General features: G+C 49.7%; 1 protein-coding gene across 1 annotated transcript in view; it reads left to right on the forward strand.

The window, feature by feature from the left end:
• The window catches only part of PHB2 (prohibitin 2), a 241,086-nt gene that overhangs the window by 223,903 nt on the left and 4,017 nt on the right, over positions 1-13,166 (forward strand). The window lies entirely within an intron of this gene.

Raw genomic sequence — 13,166 nt, forward strand, 5'->3', positions numbered from 1 at the left:
TGATGATGCTTTCCAGAAAATCCGAGGTGAAGCCCTTTGCTCACGATATTATTTAGCAATTGTCCAGTACACAGCTAAAGCATGGAATGCAGACATTGCTGGGCATGAGGAACTTGAATTTTGCTGGGCTCAGGAAGAGATTTGCTTTCAGATACTCCTGGCACTGGAAACAAGGCAGCAGACATGACTCTGCACCTGGGATGACCAAGAGCAGTTTAGTGTTGATCTTGGGAACATTGGAAGGGTTGCCATGTACTGCTGGTAGGTCTCTCCTGGAGTGCAAGGTGACTGGAAGCCCACAAGGCAGTGCTCACCAAGGGCATGAGAGAGGGGTAACTGGGCTCCCAGGTGAAGCTTCATTCAGTTCCCCAGCTGGTCAGAAACTGAAAGCAATGGCACAGGCATCTGTCCAAATTGGTTGCCTGCACATGTCCTTCGAGGCTGTGGAGGTCTGTGGGGCTGTGGGGTCTGTGGCAGCCACACTTACTTATTTGTGTGAGCAAGATCCCTGCATCTCTACTTCTTCCTAGGCAAGGACCCATGGGTGTCACTTTGAGGACATGGGAGATGGCAAATTTCAGCTTAATGATAATAGTTCCTCTTAGCTTTAATGGACAACTTCAAATTAATTAAAACCCCACACTGACAATCACTGAGATGAAAAGATGCACATTTAGATAACGTTGCCCCTACAGTGTAAAAAAACCTTCAGCTGCTGGGCTGATGTGGCCAGAAGCAGAAAATCACCCGCAATTTGAAGGCCCTAATGCACCATACAAGGTCTCTGACAAAAGTCATCTTGGAGAGAGGGAAGCAGCCTTTCCTCCTTTATCTCTGCATTAAAATCCTGTTCTTTATAGGACAAAGCACAGGGAATTTTATAAGAGGCCTGGCTCTGCCCGTTTACCCAGCTGAACCATTAGGTGTTCTCGGGTCTCATCTGAATCACTGTGAAGGGCGTTTAAATCAGAGTGTAAATTACAATAAGCTTCCCAAAAACAGTAGAGATTTGGAGAAAATGACAGGTCAAATAAAATTACTGGCTTATTAAAAGCACAGAGTGGCTGAAAGATGTAGGTGGAAAAGGACTCTGGAGATCTCTAGTCTAAGCACAGGTTGAGTCTGTGCTTACAGTAGGGGATATTAGTGCTTTACCATAGATCGATCTGTTACTGAGCCTGTTCTTATTCAGGATCCATGCAAGGCTTTGGTGGATGTTTAAGCTGCAGATGGACAGGGAAGGACCAGGTGGCAGTTCCTGCTCACTGCCCCATTCATTGCTGCCCCTGTTCCCCCTCTCCCTGGCACACCCCTGCTAGGGAAGGACAGCTGCAGGAGGCTGCACTGCTGATTGCTGGCAATTTACCATACCTTGAACTGGTTGAAGTAATCTTCCAGACCAGACTAATTAGATTGTTCTTTGATCAACAGCGTTTGTTGAAACAAGGCCAGAGTTTAGACTCTTCCACTTCAAGGGCTGTCCTTGGACTTTCTCTTTCCACATGCTGCATGGAGAGAAGGTCTGTAAGAAAGTGCCAGGGGACCACAGGAGGCATAGTGAAAACATTTTCCAACACCTGATGTGGGGAAGCCCTGCACTCTCCTGGGAAGACTTGTAAATTCTGAAAACAAAACACATTTTGGTTAGGGTTTTTTTCCTCTCCTTTTTAGATTTCTGGTTTTGGTAAAAGTATTTCCAGGGGGTGAAACCTTTCATAGATACTGTGGTAAGGGGAAAGCTGGTGAAGCTGTGTAGAGAAAACCCTTACAACAACAGAGGCTTGGGTATAATGAACATCTTTTCTAAGAACAATTTTCCTAGCCAAATACGTTTTTATGATAGTCATTCAATCTCTCACACAAAACAGGTTGGATAGAGGGAAACAAACAACTTCATTGTCCTGCCCAAACATTCACTGCTATGCTTTGTCCCTGGAACAAAACACTCAGAACACATGTGGACACACAAGCTTCTTCCAGTCAATAAATAATCTCACTGGATCTGTTTTCTCCATGACTGGAGCCTTATAAACCATCTTCCCCTACACAGACTGGAGCCAGAGCATGCCTGAGGTCCCTACCCTGGCCCAGGGTAATATATTGTAGGATGTGCACATGGATGCGTTGACAGCACTGAATACCAAGCCAGGGCAGAGGACAGCACCTTCTTAGTCACAGCCCATCAGGTTTCCCTGTCTTCTAGATGAATGGAGGGGAAAGATTTTTTTTTCTTCTTTCCATTAGAGAGAAAACTATGCAGAGAAACCAACTGGAAGTGTTCGTAATCTTAGGCTAATTCTGCCCAACATTTCTATGCTATTAAAAGGGAACATCCAGGTGGGCCGAGTGAGATGAAGCAACTATGTCACTGCTGAGCTCCTGGAGAGCCCTGGCTTTTTGAACACAAGGGTGGTCTCTCTGTGAGCACAGTGGAAGGGAGGGAAGTTCCTGCTTTGAAGCAGGAACTGGAGTCTCCTTCTCTTTACCCAAGAGAGTGGTACGACCACAAGGCCAAATCCTGCTTGGGCTTTCCCATGTGATTGGTTGCAACTGGTAGGCAAGGAGCAGAGCTCCAGTGTGTGCTTCCACGTCTCTCCTCCAGTCCAGTTTCCAGGGACTCACGTCCAGCCAAGTATCCCAAAATTCAGAGAGGGTATCTACCTCTTCCTCAATGGCACCCAAGTGCCCTTGCAAATCTGGTCCCTTCATTTCCCACTCCACTTCCCAATGAAGAAAAACACTTGGAAAGGAGTGGTTTGTTCATTCCCTGCAAGTTCTCAAACAGGACCACCTTGAGACTGTTCTGCATTAACCTGCAGTTTTGTTTTTTCACTCTGACAAACCACATCTGTGGCACAGCCTTAGAGCTGAGACCTGCAGCACAAAAATCCTGAGTCAAACTCCAGTGCCCCAGCTGCATCCCTGCTAATGTCCCACTGTAGTCCTGGCCCTACCCTGGCAGGACCATAGAGAGAGGTCCCCTTCCTTCACCAACTGCTGGCTCTCTACTCCTCTTTTCCTGTTGTCTTCCCTCTCCCACTGTTTTCCCTCTTCCCTCTCTTGTCCTGTACCATGGTCTCCCTCCTGGTTCTCTCTCCCCTCCTATTGTTTCGCTCTCCCTACTCCTCTCTTGTTCTCCCTTTGCCACTTGGTCTCGTTCTGCCACGGCTTCCATCCTCCCCTCCAGCCTCCCTCCTGCTCCTCTGCTCAGTCTCGCTCTTCCCCTTCCCTGCCCTTGTGCGCTGTGATATATATTTTTGTAGGATTTCTCTTCTCCTTGTGGTGAAATACTCAACTCTTGTGGGATGTTAGTTTCAACATTTTTAAATAAAACTTTGCAAAATATTGAAAGCAGCCCTCTTGCTTCTGTGGAAGGTCCCACACTGGAAAAGTCAGGGTGGGATGAGAGGGATTGCACCCTGGGCAGGTCCCATCGGGATGGGGGCTCAGACTACTGGCATCCCACATTCTCTTTCTGGGAGTAGAGGGGGCAATTTGGCCCTATGTCCATCTTGCCTTGGTCTCTTTGCCGACTAAAGGGGCCCTTTGACCACCTTTATGCATTTCCATGGGAGGTGGCGCCTGGTGGAGGAGGAGCCCTTCTTCACCCACTTCCCCACCCAAAACCGCTGTCCTGCTCCTGGAGCTGCCGTCTCCCAGGCACGCCCCGGGGCTGCTTGTCACGCTGGGGGCCGGGGTGTCCGGGAGAGGTGACAGAAGCCATGGGGAAGGGAGGGACATGCAGCGCAGCAGGCGCAGAAGCTTCCCTCACTCTGTTCCCCGCGGCTGCCTCCGCAATTTCTATTTACAGCCCTGCTGCCTCCCCTCCTGGCCACAGCGCTGCTGCTGTTGCTGGTTTCCAGGGCTGCTCTGTAATTAAGCATCCTTGTCTCCTGCAACTCCTCCACTTCGCCAGCCCGGCGGCAATCGGGGCTTAGGGCGCACCGGGCTCGATGGCCACTCCAAAGGGCTGCTCCCTGGCTATGGCTGGAAGACTGCTGGGGATGGTTCCCAGCCTTGCTCCCTCTGCCCTGTCTGAGTCCTTTGGGCACTGGAGGTGTCCCTGATCCTCTGATTTACTGTTGGAGGAAGGAGCAGGCTTCACAGACCAGACCTGACCTCAGACTCCGGGGTTTCTGCCCACTGGAAGGACCCCTCCTGCTGCATGGCCAGGCCCCTTCACATGGTACCCTGTGCCCTGGACAGGATCTCTGTGGGTTGGTGGTGGCTCCAGCCCCATGAGAGAGCAGACACACTCCTGTGGTGGCTGTCATGGGGTACAGACACACAAGAGGCTGAGCAGCACCTCTTCTGCTCCTGTGCTGAGTGTGGGAGGGCAGAGACTTTCACCTCTGTCGTTTTAGGTGGAAGATCCTCCCCTCAACAGCTTTGGGGCTGGGCAAGCCAGAGAGACTTGACAAAAGTGGTGATGGGTTCTCATTGTGCTGAAATTGCACTCATGTACTTATTGGTGCAGTGAGATGTTTTGCACAAACCTCATCTGCTTCCCGCCAGAGCTTCAGCCTTCCTGCTGACTTCTCTCTGTCATCAGATGCTTTTCCTCTGATGCCCTCTCTGCACAGGCTTGGGGCTGCAGGCACAAAGCCAAACATACTCTTTTTCACTAGGACTCACTCTCTGACTGACAGGAGAAGCTCCACAAGCTGCCCCTTATTCTTCTGGCTTTCTGAAACACTGACTCCCTGGTCTGGTCCCCTCCCATCACCACTCCCCACTACATCACTTCTACCCACCTATCCATGTGGATAACATGTGAACAACATGTTCCCACCCTTTCAGTCTGGTTCCAGCCCCAACACCTTTTCCAGCATCTCCATTCCTTTCCAGTCTGCAGCCTTGCCTCCTTCCCTAGCATCTCCCCCACACCCAATTCTCCAGCAGAGAGCTAGCACTGGGAGTTGCATTCTGAATGAGGACAGCAGAGATGAGAAGATTGAATGCAATCATTTAAATCAAAGAAGAACATATAAGACCTATACAATGACTTCAAGACACATAAAAATTACCGTAATGAGTGTGCAAAAAGCAAGCATGAGGTGTTGCTGACCACTGTGATTTCCTGGGAAAGAGAGTAGTTCAGAAAAACATTTTGAAAACATCTCCAAAATCTGGGATTCCCTCCAGCTGAATGCCTTCTATAACCTGCTATAAATTATCCCATTATGGGAAAAAAAATCAGGCAACTGTCAGCTGGAAGAGTCTGTATTGCAGGGATGTGGCAGCAACCAATAACACTTGCTTACCTCCCCTGCTAAAGGACCTTCTCCAGAGTTGTGGCTGAAAGTTAGGACTCCACATGCTCTGGCTCTGCCCTCCTCCCCAGACCTGTGCTGCTGGATATCATTCCTTTGTGTTCCTTTCCTGTGAGAGAGCCATCCTGACACTGTGGGCACGAGGGGAGTGGTGGGAAAACACCTGTGGAGCAGCTGTGGGCATCCCTGTGCTCCTTGAGGAGGGTGTGGAGCGGGCATGGCAGCATGGACAAACTGTGCTAACTCAAGTGTGAGCCTTTGTGCAGGGGGAATGGAGACCTTCAATCACAGGTAGCTCTGCACTCTACTAAAGAGACCTGGTTGTGTGGATGGCCATTTAATTAGGAGAAATGCACAACTTGAAACTGCCATAAAGAGTCGCCCTGAAACAAGCAACCTCTCATTTCAGCATCATGTAAAAGAGTTGAGTAGTTCCCTTGGTTCATTCCTTCTTTGATCCTTAGAGGCAGAATTGAATCTTTATTGAGGGCTGCTGTGTCTCCGAGTGCACATTGCACTCAGTGAATAATAGGCCATTCAGTGACGCATTCCACATTGATCCAAAGCCCAGCTTTCTCTGAGAGTGACCAGAATACAAGCAAAACCATCTTCAGCCTTGGATCAATCCTCACAAGGCATCTGGCAGGGATGCAAATGCCAGTCTCTGCTCCAGGGCCCTGCCCTGCCTCTCAGTGGCTCCTAGTTAGCGCTCCAGTGGCAGGAGAGCAGATGCTCTAGGGCAGCCAGTCTAGTTTGAAGCACAGACTTTGTCGACAGCTGGACATACCACTAGGGTTCAACAAACAAGCAAGCAAACAAGCCTGGGGTGACTTGTTTTCTATCAGAGGAACATGGTGTGATGCCTACAGCATGCACTGGTCAAATCTGAGTTACAGCCTGGCCCAGCTAGGAAGCCAGTTGGTTTCCTTGTTAGTTTGCCTATGAAAGGATGCACCAGAATCACAGGCATCGTGATTCTCTCAGGTACTCTCTAAGCCTTGGTAAAGTGACACAGACTGCAGAAGCTTTCTGAGCTTGTCCCAAACCAAGGGGCAGTCAGTGGTAGGTGTCCTCTGCTAGTATCAGGGGGGTCAGTCTAGCCAGGTTAGGAGACCCAGTTTTGCCTGAATGAGTTCATTAACAAAAACATGAATGCAGTGGTTAAATACACCTACAGTGGAGGCTTGTGCCTGGCTTATTATGTTGATTCAGACACATTTGGCAATACTAAGATGAGTTATCTAAGCCTGAAGTGGTTTCTCTCCCATGCATTTTTCTGCTTTGCCAATTCTTTTCTTATGTGACATTACACAAATCACACAAACATCACACAAATGGGATCCGACGCTCTGTGTACCCTGCGTTGGCTGGATACACAGCAGGAACCCTAAGAGGTTCCTTTATAATGAGATTTCTCTTATACCAAGCATCAGGGCCTCCACGACAAAACTGAAAACTAAAAATTACTGTCCTGGATAAATGTGGGTTTCTAGTATCTACTCACATTAGCCAGCTTACTTGCAGCTCCATAGGCAGTGCAGTAATTCTGAGTGCAGGATATGGGGAAGAGACAGATTTTCCACTTGTACCTGCAAGTTAGAAGAGGGCTGGGACAAAAGGGTGACTAAGCATAACACTACCTCTTCCAGGGTTTTGGTGACAGGTCTTTGTTGATACTCAGGAAGTCCTGCAGAGAGAAACAAACTGCCTAACTAAAATATAAGGAGCTGAGGCTGTCAAGCAAAGGCCTAAAGAGAGGTATGAGGGAGCAGGAGTATGAAAGAGGACAGGAAAAGGCAGGGTGAGGAGAGAGTGGGCAGAACCAGAAATTCTGGCTAGGATTAAATGATGGGGCTGGAAGGAGAAGTAGGATCAAAGGCAGGGATCAGAATAGAAATTTAGAGCTAGGAGCCATTAAAACTGCTGGGTAAATGAAAACAAGGAGGGTGAAGCAGGGCTCTGGGAGCTCACGAGGATCAGGGTGCTGCCAAAATGAAGCCCCAGTTTAGCCTGAACATTTACCCAGCTCTCCTCATCATTCCAGCTGTTTCAGGAGCAGCAGTTGAATCCTCCCCTGCCTGCCTCCTGGGGAGGGAAGGGAAAGAACATGCTCATGGGTCAGCCCTCAGAGCTCACCCTCATTACTGCAGTGCTGACCCAACCCATGTGTGAGAGATGCAGGACTGTCACAAAATGTAGATCAGGGGCTGAAAGTCCCTTTTGCAGGTTTAAAGGTCTCAGCCCTTGGATGTTTGCTCCAAAGGATGATACATTCCCACTTAAGGGATGTTGTTCCCTTTTTTTCCTTCCTTATCTATGTTAGTTGTCCAGCCATCATTTTCCAGAAGCTGAGATGGCGTCCACTCCATGTGACCTACAGAGGTACCAAGAACTGAGCCATAGGGATCATGCTCTGAACACACACAGCACTGAGACCCCCAAAAATGAGGCTGTCAGAGTCTGCCCCTGTGCTCCCAGAGCCAGTCTTCTGGCCTCTAGCCTTTACTACTAAAGGGAAAGGACAGTACCACCTGGAACAGGTACTGGAGCAGTCCCTGGTGAGGGAGGAGTCCCTCAGACCTGGAAGTCTATGCACTGGGAAGCCCAGAAAGAATGATGCATGAAGAAAAGTGCTTAGCAAAGTTGAAGCCAAGGATGCAAATGTGAAGGACGGAGTGAGTAGTGGTATGAAACAACAAGCACCATCCTCTGCACCAGAAGGGCCTGCTGGAAAAGAAGGGCATGATAACCTGACTCCAAGCATCTATCAGGATGAAGGAAGAAGCTGGTGTTTCACGACTTCTGAGCTCACTTTGCATCCTGGGTGGTTGCTGCCATTTGTTTTCTTCTTTGGTGATAATTGTACGTCGTTTCTCTGCACGGTTCACTGCACAGATGATTTCCCGTACCCGCCCGAGCTGTGCTTTATTGTACTTTGTTTAAATATGCGAAATTGTATGCAACTCCATGTGACGTCTTATGCAAATTGCTTCTTGTGTTACTGTGCATATTTGAAATTAATTTGAGTATGATCACAGCCCTGACTCTGAAGCCATTGTTTAGACTGAGCACTCACCCAGCTCCCCTGCTCTTTCCAGTTATCTCAGGAGCAGCAGCCTGAGCCTCCCCCGCCTGCCTCAACCTTGATCCAGAAGCAACGTGCACTGGAGGTGACACAGCTTAGATGAAGGTCATGTTCCAGGCCTCTCCTGAGTTTGCCAGTTAGTGCAGCCAGAAACTGAGTGTTTAATAGGGAAGCTGGACCACCAACCTCATGTCCCAGAAGGGTCTGAGAACATGCTCATGGGGAGCAAATTTTAATCCATGCAGAGCCAGGCTAGACTCTGGACAAGGACATGCCATCCAGTGGTTCAACAGCTCACCAAGATATCCAAAGGCATCTAGGCTTAGAAGAAAGCACTGGTGTTCCAAAGTCAGGAATTAAAGATGCTTTCTGGAGAAGCTTGTTAACAGTCTGCCCTTTCTGGCAGTGGATCTGCAGATATAAGGAAAATGTTCTACACACAGGTGTTCCATGCTTTTAAAAAGATCAGATTCCATTAAAAACATCTATTAAACACACCAGCCATAACACAGGCAGCAATATATTGTCTACACTAATCTCTGAACACATTCAAGCCATTTCAGCAACGTTCTTCATGCTAATTTTCCCTCTTCTCCTCTTCTTGGTTATGAGTCAGCAGCTAGGCTTGAAACCCCTAACCTTCATCGCTGAGGAACGATGTCGACGTCACTCTGGCAAGGCCTTAATCATCTGTTAAAGAACAGAAAAGAGACAGTCAACCACTGCGTTTGCTGTAACTCCTGCTTTATCCCCATCTCATTATAATCCACTGTAATCTGGCAGTGAAGTGTTCCATGCCAGGATTTCTGCATTGGGCAGCTGAGCACAGGTGGGTGCCGAGAGGCAGGGGTGGCTGGAGCTGTGGGCCACATCCCAGGGCTGCTGGTGTCCAGGGCTGCTGGTGTCCAGGGCTGGCAGCAGAAAGGAGTGAGGCAGGCAGTGCTCCCAGGCAGGTGCAGCTGGTTCACTGTAGCACCCAGCTTGCGGCTGCCCTAGGAGAGCTGCTGTCATCTTCTCCCTTGACAGATGCTCCTGGGCACCCATCCCCTTTTGCCATCCTGTGCCAAGGTGGTTTCATTCAACTGACTACATACTCTGGGAAGGGGGTGATGGATGGACCCTGGCCACTAACCAGTACCCTGGCTGGGCACTAAGCCAGTGGAGGAGCTGCCCTCAAAGCCCCTGAGTGCCCAGCTCACTCTCTCCTGGGCTACAGCATGGAGGAGCCCTCTTCTGCTCATCAGAAATCCCTTTAGATCTGCAAGACACTCAGCCATCACCTGAAGCAATTGGTCTTGGGCCTGCCTGTCACACACTGTCCCCTCCAATTTCCGTGCTTAGCTCTCTGCATGCTGGAGGCAGGAGGATGCACATCCTGCACTCCCTGGGTAATTACAGCCCTACAGCACTCTGCAGTATCCCCAGGACACCACCCCACAGCCCCATACAGCCCCACTTCCAGGCGAGCCCCAGGCACCCAGCTTGGTTTGAGCTGCTTTAAGGGCAAAGTCGTTATGAAAATGTCCTGCAATTGCATAAGAAGAGAGGACTGGCAGAGACCTCCTGGCCTGTGGCTGGCAGCTCCATTGCATCCTCTTGCTCAGAGACTTCCAGTCCCACAACAAGTTGTCTCCTGGCCTCACTGCTGCTGTTGAAAGGCTGTTCCAGATCCTTGCACTGGCAGGTGGGAAGCTCCTAATTTCCATCCTCAGTGTACCCATGGCCCAGCCTGTGATAACTCATTCTTGTGCCAGCATTGTCCTCAGGCTTGAATTCAATGTCAAAACCCTTTGTTAACACAGAGTTAATGTTGCTTGGTGATAGCTCATTCATTCCCAGAACATTATGTTCATCAAAACGCAAACTTGTGGAAAAACAGGGCATTTAGAGCTAAAGTACATGCCCAGGCAACCTTACTTGTGCACCTTCTGAGCTGGCAGCTGCCAGAGGGACTGTCAGCTCTCTGTCTGCATTCACTGCGTCAAGTATAAAGCGTTCTGTGGTGATCAGTGGGAGCGTTACCTGGGACCGGAGGGGCTGAGCAAGGAAGGGAGAGCCAGTCCCTTGGGGGCAGGCAAGGGGGGGTCTGGCTGCCAGCTCTGACATGAAAGGCAAAGTGTTTCTGCCCATGGGATAGCCAGGCCCTTTCAGTGCACCACTTTCAAGGACAGAAGGAGATTACATGTGATTAGGACGTCCTGGGGTAAAGATTTCACCAGGCACTCCACTCTGCAACAACACCGGAGGCAACAACTCTCTGGCAAGTGTCAGCTCATAAAAATGCAGCCGGGGGGCATCAGTGCTTTGGGAAGAGCACACCAGTGCTCACTGAGAGAGCAGGTCCTGACCCACTGCACTGCAGAGTCTCTGAGGTGGGGGAAAACCATCTCCAGCAGCAAGTTTAGCTAGCCCAGCAGGTTTGGCACAACCACAGCTGGGGAGGACTCCTGTGATTTTTGGCAGCATCAGGCTGTTCGCCCTTTTGTGCAGTTAGAGTCACGCTGTTTCTGCCACAGCGGCTGCTGTGTCTAAGGTGAAGGACGCTAGGAGGCTGCCACGAGCTTCAGCCCCATCCCAGGCTCCATATTAAGGGAACTTAAACTAGGATTGCCAGCACAGCTACAGAGATATACAGTGCACAAGAGCCAGGGCTGAATATTTTGGAAATTTTAATACATGGTGATTGCAGAAGCTTCAAGCACAGAAGCAAAGAATGGCCACAGGGACTCTCTTTGTACACCACAGGCCTGTTACAAGTGCTGCTGCCATTTCCAGCTCACCTTTCTCCCTGCATTTAAAACATTAGTGCTCTAGAAACTGCTAATGTTTAAAACAATTTTTCTTACAGTGTTTGCTGCTGCATATGTGTTTTCTAAAAAGTGACTTACAGGAAGTTCAATATGAAGGAAAGCCACAAATTCTGACCTCGACAAGCTGCTCAGCATCCTTCTGTCCAGCCAGGCTTTGTGCTGGGCTCCTGAAGGTTTGGGGGAGCAAGTAGCATTTCTCAGATTTATTCTCTACTTTCTGTAGTTTTTTGCATGTGTAGTGTATGCAGTACCTGCCCTCTTGCTGACCCAAAAGGGCAGCTGGCCATACTTGCCATAGCAAGGATGTTCAGATGATGGGAGCTGATCTGGGGGAAGCAAAGGGCTGTCAGATGGCAGGCCTGGAGGGCTCCACTCCAGAAAAAAGGAGACAGGGAATGAGCAAAGAGTGAATTCTCAGGTGGCAGCTGCTCTTCAGACAGAGCCAAGGCTTCTGCGACAGATGCTCACTCTGCCTGCAAGGCTGGAGGAAACGAAGCCCCAGGTGACCGTGGTGCTGAGGGAATTCCTGGAAAACACAAGCATCCTTGCTAAAACGAGACCCAGCAGTGATGCAAAAGATTTTCTAGGAACTCTTGAGTATCTAGGTGAGGCTGAGAACTGCCCTGAGGATGTGGAGATCATTATGCCAACTTGTCTGGGAGGAGGAGCTCATCCAGCTGAGTGAGAAGGAAGCACTTGAACCTGCAGAACACTACTTGCTGCGTCTCTGGACTCACCTGCCCAGATCCAAGGACTTGCTTCTTCCAATGAGGCGCTGTGCAGGGAACATGTGCCCTTGGGTCTCACATTCCTGCAGGCATAACACCTGGCCACAGCTGGATTCCCTAAAATTCTGTTCAGAGTAGCTTCCATGTGGAGAATCGATAATAATCCAGGAGCTTTTGGGTCTAGTAAGAGGGAACAAGTTTGCAACTCTTGTGCACTCATCTTGAATAGTGGAAAACTACCCAGAAAGCAGACAGCACTGTGGAGTGTGAAGAACATAAGGATGGAGAGTGCAAAATGAGAAAAGGACAGTGCTCTGTCAAACAGGCAGAACGCGCTTATGGATACAGGCAGTTGGATCTGCTTGCCTCTGAAACAGAAGAAATACATCAAATCCTGATGGGATGCACCCACGAGTGCTGAGTGAGCCAGCAGAAGTCATTGTGAGGCCATTCTTGATAACTCTTGATTGGTCATGGCACCTGGGACAAGTACCTGAAGACCTGGGGAAAGCAACACCTCTCCTGTCTTCAAGAAGGGCAGGAAGGAGGATCCAGAGTCAGTCAGCTTCACCTCGGTCCCTGAGAAGATGACAGAACAGGTAATCCTGGAAATCATTTTCAGGCACATGGGTGACAAGAAAATCATCAGGAATAGTCAGCATGGATTCACTCAGGGGAAGTCATGCTTGACCAACTTGATAACCTTCTATGATAAAATGCCTCACCTTGAATAGGGCCTTTGACACTGTCTCCCACAAAATCCTCTCAGACAAGTTGCTGATGTCTGGGCTCAACAGGCAAACTGTGAGGTGGCTGAAACCTGGCTGAATGGCCAGGCACAGAAGGTGGTGAGCAGTGGTACAAAGTCTAGCAGGAGGCAGTACCCAGCATTGACTCCTGGTCGATAGAGGCCCTCTGGGTGATTCCTCAGCAAGGGCAAGCTGGACCAGACAACCTCCAGAGCTCCCTTCCAACCTCAGCCAATCTATGATTCTGTGAAACGCCTTACTGGGAATGGTCTCTGGTGACTGCCACCCCAAGCCATGCCTGGGTTTCGTCTCAGGCAGCAATAGCTGAATTGGGCTAAAACTGCAGCAGCCGTGTGACAGAACAGGTGGCTGCAGGTCCCCAGTCTGCCCTGTGTCCCAGGGCTGAGTTCTCTGGCATAAATACAGTCATGGCTTCAGGAGATGGCAGGCTTAGCCTCTAATAAGGACATGATGACTTCTGCATCCCAGGAAGAGCTGGAATGAGGGAAGGATGAAGCTGG

Source organism: Zosterops lateralis (assembly GCF_965231275.1).
Source record: "Zosterops lateralis genome assembly, chromosome: 2".
In the NCBI taxonomy this organism is placed as follows: Eukaryota; Metazoa; Chordata; class Aves; order Passeriformes; family Zosteropidae; genus Zosterops; species Zosterops lateralis.